General features: G+C 36.0%; 1 pseudogene across 1 annotated transcript in view; it reads left to right on the forward strand.

Annotated features, from left to right (window-relative positions):
* LOC101295121 overlaps positions 1 to 9,286 on the forward strand; it is a 141,616-nt pseudogene that overhangs the window by 5,119 nt on the left and 127,211 nt on the right. Inside the window, exon 2 of the transcript XR_184393.1 lies at positions 735 to 2,268. The product of XR_184393.1 is annotated as an uncharacterized LOC101295121 (transcript). The remainder of the gene's footprint in view (positions 1 to 734; positions 2,269 to 9,286) is intronic.

A 9,286-nucleotide genomic window follows, 5' to 3' on the forward strand; every position in this document is an offset into this window, starting at 1 on the left:
TCTCCTAAGAACAACTTAGGAGACTGAAACTGTTTCGTCGCTTAAGTAGAAAATTCTGTCGCTTAAGTACCACTTAGGAGACGGAATTTTTTAATTCCGTCGCCTAAGTGCTATTTTCCAGTAGTGCTTACTACTCAGGGGGAGTATCAAAGTCTTCCTTTCAGGGGGAGAGAGCATATGAAGGGAATTCCTGAAATTTATTTGAATCCGAAGACTTTGAAGAATTAGAAGCATTGGAGTTGAGATTTAGAGTCGAAGAAACCATAAATAACAATAAGATAGAAGCTGCTGACGCTGACACAGGCCCACGTGTTGACACAGGTGTAGGCTCACGTGATGCCCAGCCGAGCCAGACCAGCGGCGCCAGAGGAGAGACATAGGCGCCATGTGTCGTGCAGCTTGAGGAGGACGGCGACACATGTGTTGGATCACAGCTGGAAGGCACTCTGAACTCACCACGTGTCGTGCAACCATTAGTTGACACGTCTTATGTTGTAGATGGTGTCGGTAGAAACAAAACAACGTCTTTACAGGGGGACCAACATGACAAACCCATCAATTTAACTGTTGAGCCTTTAGATGTCGTCCATGTAATTCCAAATTCTTCTAGATCAGATAGTTTCTCTTTCTCTACACCATCAACCCAAGAATCTGTTGTGAATGTCCCTGCTCAGGTACCTTTAAATTGAAACCAATTATATGGGATAGATAATATTGTAACTAGAAAATCACAGAGTGTTACCAAGGGTATTCCAAAGAAACAATATGAACCAGACATCAAAGCCAAAGCTAAATATCTTATAGCTAATTACATGTCTAACCATAGGTTGGCTGGGTCACATGCACTTGTTATTAATCAATTATCCATTGTTTTTATTCCTTGTACTGTACAGGATGCAATGACGGATCCCAAGTGAACTCAAGTGATGAATGAAGAACTAGAGGCATTACAGAAAAACTCGACTTGGGATATTGGGAAGAAGACCGTTGGATGCCGTTGAGTATTCACAGTAAAGTTGAAAGCAGATGGGAGCATTGATAGGTATAAAGCACGGTTGGTTGCCAAGGGATACACCCAGCGATATGGCGTTGATTATGAAGAAACCGTTTGCACCTGTAGCAAAGATCAACACTGTTCGAATCTTGATTTCACTTGCAGCAACTAAAGATTGGCCTATACGACAGTTTGATGTGAAGAATGCTTTCCTCAATGGAAACTTTGAAGAAGAGGTGTATATGGACATGCCCCTAGGAGTCAAATGTAGACCTTGCAATGTCGGAAAGGTTTGTAAGTTAAAGAAGTCTCTGTATGGTTTGAAGCAGTCTCCTAGAGCTTGGTTTGGAAGATTCTCCAAATCAATGAAGACATTTGGTTATAAACAAAGCAACTCGGATCACACTCTATTCATCAAGCGTAATCAGGGTAAGATCACCGCTCTGATTGTGTATGTTGATAATATGATTGTTATAGAAGATGAAATAAAGGAGATGGAGGCTTTACAAATCTTTCAAAGGAGTTTGAGATGAAGGACTTTGGGCAGATGAAATATTTTCTCGGAATTGAAGTTGCAAGGTCGAAGAATGGGATTTCTTTATCCTAGCGCAAGTATGTACTTGACTTGTTAGCTGAAACCGGAATGCTTGATTGCAAGCCTGTTGAGACACCAATTGAGATGAATCAGAACCTTGCCATCTATCCAAATCAAGTTTCAACTGATAAAGTAAGGTACCAACGTCTAGTAGGGAGACTTATTTATTTTTCTCATACTAGACCTGATATTGCTTATGTTGTAGGTGTGGTTAGTCAATTTATGCATTATCCTAGCGAAGAGCATATGGATGCAGTGTATCGTATTCTGAAGTATCTTAAGATGACACTTGGAAAAAGCTTGTTGTTTGAAAAGAAGGATGAATTGGAAGTTGTAGGGTACACAGATGCTGATTCGGCTGGTGATAAGACTGACAGACGGTCTACATCTGGGTATTTTACATATGTTGGAGGAAACCTCGTTGCAAGATCAGGTGCTAAAACAGAGTTTCGAGATATGGCACATAGAGTTTGTGAGATGCTATGGATTCGTAATGTATTGAAATAATTGGTTTTCAAACTCAACAAACCCATGGACTTGCATTGTGATAGCACGTCTGCAATTGAAATCATGTTCAACATGATTAGACCAAGCATGTGGAGGTAGATCGGCATTTTATCAAAGAAAACTTGGACAGGAAAATAATCTGTTTCCCTTCATATATAGAACTCACCAAATGGTGACCTGAGGAAGGAGAAATTCGATCGACACTGAATCCAAACCGGCGGAGTTTTGGAGCTCGATTTATCCCTCACGGTGGCGCCACTCGATGCACCACCTGTCCAGCAATGAAGTAGAGACGACGGCGAAGCTTTTGGGACAAGTGTGGCGGTCTCCAGTTGCTTGACGGCGGAGCTAGGCCGAGAAGAAATTCGAAACTTTTTCTGATTTTCTGACTTCTTACTATCCACCTCCGGTAAAACTTCTATATAAAGAACTTTATCTGACGAAATTCTTTATTTTCGTCGACTAAACTCTTTTTAAAATTTTGGTTGACCGCCAAAAAATTTTGGTTAAAAATTTTGAAAATTTTTCGACTTTAGCCGACGACTTTTCATATATTTTCGTCGGCTAAAGTCCTTTGAAAATTTTCCTCCAAATTTGGTTTACCGCCAAAAAAATTTGAAAATTTTTCGACCTTAGCCGACGACTTTTTTAATATCTCGTCAGCTAAAGTCTATAAATTCACGAAAACGCTCATATCTGCCTTTATATTACGTAGTTTGGTCAAACCTTCCACACGAAAAACTTTCACGTAGATGAGACGCAACCACCTATATAAAAATTTTGAGAAATTTACCTTCCGACGATAGGGCTCCCCATAGGGAATAATAACTGTAAATAGGGTTGACCGCTACTATCGGCACCGACACGGTACTCGATTTACGTGATTTTTAAACCATAGCCATATTTCACCATTCTGAACACATCTTATTTCACGAGATTTTTGATAATTTTGCGACAACGTTATACTAAACAAGTTATACAACATTAGTAGACACGTTGTGATTCCGATGACTAAAATTCAAAAACCAAAATTCGACCGTCAGATATGTTCATTATGACGAAATATGTCTATCGTAAAAAATTCAACTGAATCCTACAACGTTAAGGGCTCGATCGAAACAGTCAACCTTAATCCATCGTCACTATCACATGAAAATGCTCATATCTCCCTCTATATTACGTAGTTTGGTCAAACCTTCCACACGAAAAACTCTCACGTAGGTAAGACGCAACTGTCCATATAAAAATTTTGAGACATTTACCTTCCGACGATAGGGCTCCCCATAGGGAATAATAACGGTAAATAGTAGACACGTTGTGATTCCGATGACTAAAATTTACAAACCAAAATTCGACTGTCAGATATGATCATTATGACGAAAGATGTCTATGGTAAAAAATTCAACTGGATTCGACAACGTTAAGGGCTCGATCGAAACGGTCAACTCTAATCTGGAGAGTTGAAAACTGCATTTTGAAGCCCTAAACGGACTCGGATGGCCAAAAAGGCCCATATGTCATGGCAAAGCGATGAGTTTGACTCGTAGGGCTGTTACGCTTCCTGAAATGTATCACAATAGTCAATCGGTCACCAAACACCAAATCTGTAGCATAGTGAATAATAAGGGTAAATTGCACTGACCGCGACTATCGGCACCAAGACTTTACCGGAATACAGTGATTTTTCAACCGTAGACGTATTTCACCATTCTGGTCATATCTTATTTCACGACTTTTTTGCGTTTCAAGGTCCTACGTATAGTTTTTTTTTCCCAGATGAGTTGTTGTCCAGATCTGCAAATATAAGGCACTTTAGCCGACGAAATTATATTTTTCGTCGGCTAAACTTTTAAGAATTTCGTCGGCTAAAGTTCACAAACTATAGCCGACGAAAAAAATTATTCAGATGATGAAATTTTAATTTCGTCGGCTAAAGTTGACCATAGCCGACGAAAATTTTAAATTAGCTAACGAAAAAATAATGTCGGCCTGGTTTTTTATTTTCGTCTGCTAAAACCTTTTTTCTGGTAGTGTTTTATCATTCTTCCCGATCATTCTTTATCCTTTTTTATTTATTTATTTATTTATTTATTTTAAATAAACCCCACGTGTCTACTTTATCCAGATAAATTGAATTGCTAATTCATTAGGGTATTACACCTGGGTTTTTTTTTTTTCTTTCATGTGTGCTTATAGACACCTCCTAACATCTTTTGAACCACTCTAGCATCAAAAATTCTTGTCTTTTGGCATTTTTACTCAGGATCAAGTTTAAACGACTCACGCATACCATGTTTTGTAAAGCTATTAACACTGTTGTTTTCAACGCTATTGAGTTCATTTCCAAGCTTGTGTCGTGTTCAGTTCTTCTCACACCGACCTCAGGAACAAATAAAAATGAAAGATTAGGTATAACCCTTGCCTTCAAGTTTCATCCAATTTGAGCAAAAACCCCTTGCAGCACACGAGTTTCTAAGAAATTTCACTTTACTTTGTTTTTTTTTTTTTCTATTTGTGTGTATGTTTATAGACACCTCCTAACATCTTTTGCAGCATACGAGCTTCTGAGAAATTTCACTTTCCCTTTTTTATTTTTTATTTGTGTGTGCTTATAGACACCTCTTAACATCTTTTAAAACCATTCTAGCTAGCATCAAAAATTCGTGTCTTTTGTCATGTTTACTCATGATCAAGGTTTAACGACTCACGCTTACCACATTTCCTAATGCTATTAAAACTTATTTTATAAGAGCAATTGAGTTCATTTCCAAGCTTGTGTTGTCTTCAGTTCCACTCATACCGACCTCAGGAACCTCAATTTTCAAAAAAAAATGTGGTATAATCTTTGCCTTCAAGTTTCGTCCAATTTGAGTCAAAACCCCTTGCGGTATATAGGGTAAGCGTTGTCTTCAAGTTTCGTCCAATGTGGTATATCACACAAGTTTTTGAGAAATTTAACTTTTTTTGGACCCCTGGTTTTTTCCATTCGTTTGTACTTATGAACACTTCCTAACATCTTTTGGACCATTATAGCATCAAAATTTGGTGTCTTTTGTTATTTTTACTTAACGATCGAGTTTAAAAGACTCACGGTACCATGTTTCGTAAAACAATTAAAACTGTTGTTTTTAGAGATATTTAGTTCATTTCCAAGTTTGTGATATCATCAATTCTTCTGATAACGACCTCAGGAACCTAAATTTAATAAAAAAAAAAAAAAAAAGGTATAACCCCTCCCTTCGAGTTTCACCCAATTTGAACAAAAACTCATTGCTATAGAACACGAGTTTTTGAGAAATTCCACTTTTATTGAAGTCATGTTTTTTCCTTTGGTGTGTGCTTATAGACACCTCCTAACATCTTTTAAATCATTCTTGCATCAAAAATTCGTGTCTTTTGTCATTTTTACTCACGATCGAGCTTAAACGATTCATGCGTACCGCGTTTCGTAATGCTATTAAAACTATTTTAAGAGCTATTGAGTTTATTTCCAAGCTTGTGTTGCCTTTAGTTCTTCTCATACCGGACCTCAGGAAGCTCAATTTTCAAAAAAAAAGTGGTATAATCTCTCCCTTCAGGTTTTGCCCTATTTGAGCCAAAACCTCTTACGTACTTATCCTCTTACTATTTGAGCCAAAACCTCTTACTATAAAAATGTGGTATAATCTCTCCCTTCAAGTTTTTGAGAAATTTCATTTTTTTAGACCCCATGTTTTTTCCATTTGTGTGTTCATATTGACACCTCTTAATATTTTTTTAGCCATTCTAGCATAAAAAATTCGTGTTTTTTGTCATTTTCACTCACGAGATCAAGCTTAACGACTCACGTGTATAGTGTTTCATAAAGCTTTTAAAACTGTTGTTTTTAGAGCTATTGAGTTCATTTTCAAGCTTGTGTTGTCTTCACTTCTTTTCATACCGCCCTCATGAACCTCAATTTTCAAAATAAAAATAAAAATGAGGTATTCCCTCCAAGTTTCACCAAATTTGAGTCAAACCCCTTGCTTCACGCGTTTTTAAGAAATTTCATTGTTTTTGGACTCCTAGTTTTTCTGTTTCGTGTGTGCTGATAAACAACTACTAACATCTTTTAAAACATTCTAGCATAAAAAATTCTTGTCTTTTGTCATTTTTACTTACAATCGAGTTTCAAAGATTCAAGGGTACTGTGTTTCGTAAAGCTATTGAAACTGTTGTTTTCATAGCTATTATGTTTATTTCCAAGCTTGTGTTGTCTTCAATTCTTCTCATACCGACCTCAGGAACCTCAATTTTTAATAAAATGAGGTATAACCCTCCCTTCAACTTTAACCCAATTTGAGCCAAAACACCTAGCTATATGTGACGAATCAAAAATTTTATTAAGTATCTAAAATAATTTTCTGCTTACTCTAATTTGCTGGTTTACTATAAATGTTTATAGGTATAATTGTGATTCTATATATGTGTGTTCTTTGTTTGATTTATTTAGTTAGGAAAATTATCCTTAGCTAGCTCATAAATTAGAACTTAGCCCAACACCATTTGACCCAACCCGAGCCCAAACTTAATAACCTTTCTTTTACCAGATGGAAGAACAAGAACACGCGACATGAACTCAAACCTTTGTTTTTCCTGTTCATTGTCTTCCTCTCAACTCAGAACATTCTTGATTTGAATCCTTGATCAAACTCAACAGAAATCTTGCTAAGCCGCCCTTAAACCCAGAAAATATCTTAGGAAAATCTTAAATATTAGCAACCGACCTTGCCAAGCAGGAGGTGTCAAATTCTCAAAGCTCGATCGATGACTCCTTCAAGCTATTTTTGCAGGAGCTGGAACCCTAGGAGCCTAGAGGTGGCTGGTCTAGGAGCCAAACAGGTAAGTACTCAGTTGAACAAATCGATTTTGCTTTCGGTGTTCATATCTTAGGGATTAAGTTCCTAGACTCTATAAATAGCTGTGATCAGTATTTTGGAGATAAGTCTTCTAGCAATCCCCATACTTAGAGTGAGGGAGAGATACCTTGGTGTAGGAAATCAGGTGTGATTCTATTTTGGTTTGTTTGTGAAATTAGATTGAGATCACTTTGAGACTTGTGTATAATTGTTTCTTTGATTTGAAAAGTTGTAATTGAGCATTGGTTCGGATTTTGTTGTTGTGAAAAGCTGTGTGTGGTAAGCATGATCATTGATTGGTTAGCCAAATCAGTTCTATATTGTAAGAAATCGAGTTATGCAGTGGTTGTTGTTGTTAGGATCCCAGGTCTTGGAAACTTGCCTTAAAATTTGAGATAGACTTATATCAGCAAATTTTTTAAAAACAAAAAAACTAGAGCTGTATCTGAAATTCGAAATTCAATAAGTAATTGTAGAAAAATCCTTTTTGTGTGATTCCAGTTCCAGATTGTTCTTTTGGATGTCTATATCAAATGTTGTGAAGATACCATCTTTAAATTCCCAGCCAAACTGTGTTGTTTTTGGCCCGAAAGTTTACTGGACAGAAATTCAAGAAGTTATCTTGTGATATCAGAATTTTGTTGTTTTCAGTTGCACTTTTTCTTTCTTTGTAATCTTTGTTGTTATACAATCATAGATGTATTGAATTTAGAATATCATGTTTGTGATTTGTTTATGAAATCAAAGGTAAAAACTAAAAGTTGAGGATGCTTAAAACTAGCTATAAGATTTAGAACCACTTGTATTGCTTCTTTGAGTAGTAGTTTTATGTGATGCTTGAGTAGGTTCCTTTACACTAAAAGTCTGTGATTTTCTGTTTGTTTAACACCAAAATGTCTATAATATGTATCTAGCTAGAAGTATAGTTCTGCATATAGTTCATGGTTTTATTTTCAGATACTTTAAATAGGCTTCTAGCAGAAATTTTCCAGAAAAAAACTCAAAACTGAAGCTGAACTTTGGAAATTCATAACTAATTCTAGAAAAATCGTTTTGGGGTGATTCCAACTCTCATAGTTTCTTCGGTTTGCCTGCAATAAGTCATTAGAAGACCTCGAAGTCAAATTATGAACAGTTTTGTACAGTTTTCAGTCTGTTTGTAACTGGTACAGAAAATCATGTTTAAGTACAGAAAAGCATGTTTTTGTAAAATACTTGGTACTTTATTTCTTGTTTCAGCATTTTTAGCTTAAACTTTTGAACTAATGATTCATCTTTTATTAGGAGCTTCAAACTTGAAGTGAGATCCGGCAGAGGTAGGAGGAAACTTGGGAAACCTCAATACTTGCTTTATATTTTGTCATGTGAATTACTTCTTTTTGTGAAATTGTTGTTTTCTTACTGCATTATGTTCATAATATGGAGTGGTTTTTCATTTGTGTCATAAGGAAGTATTAGTGCTATGCATAAAGCACTTTGGGTAAAGAAGTTAGATTTTTTTACTTTTGTGTAGTTGAGTCCATATTCTTAGCAGGAACCATATCCCATGTATGCCCATGTTGATGCGCAAGTAGTATAGGTTATGAAAAAGGGTAATTCGGGATTGGCGAAAGGGGAATGGGCAAGAGGACTAGCAAAAGGGGGTTATGTGAGTGAGTGGGAGACAGTTCATGTAATTAAATAGTCCAAGCCACCCTTGTGGTAAAATACATGGTATGGGACATGTAGGCTTAAAGTATTTTGTTATATGAACTATATGGGGCAGATTATACATATGCATACATGTTGTCTCTTTTGACTGGTATTGTATTATTTGAAAAGGTTTTGCCTCCTATTGGGCTATTTATGCTCACCCCTTTAAATATTTTGCAGGTAATAAACAAGTTGTTTGAAGTTGGTTTCTTGCAAGGATGTTTCTTTTTAATTTCCTGTAAAATATGTGTGCTGTTTGCTTTCTCTTAGAATAAGATGTAGACTTTCTTAAGTCTATCTTTCTTACTTTTTATAATGAAGAATAAAATTTCAGTTGGTTAGTGTTGCGTTGTTCTTTTCCAATTTTTTTTATATTTTGATTATGAAAATTTTATTCTATAATTGAAATATGAGTTACACCTCAAAAAAAAAAAATTAAAAAAAAAATGAGGTGTGACACTATAACGACACACGTGATTTTGAGAAATTTCATTTTTTTTGGACCCCTGGTCTTTCTATTCGTATGTGCTGATAAACACCTCTTAACATTTATATATAGCTAAAGGTTTTAGCTCAAACTGGGTGAAATTAGAGAAAAAAAAGGTTGGGGGTTTTTTTTTT

This window comes from Fragaria vesca, linkage group LG3 (assembly GCF_000184155.1).
Source record: "Fragaria vesca subsp. vesca linkage group LG3, FraVesHawaii_1.0, whole genome shotgun sequence".
Lineage (NCBI taxonomy): Eukaryota > Viridiplantae > Streptophyta > Magnoliopsida > Rosales > Rosaceae > Fragaria > Fragaria vesca.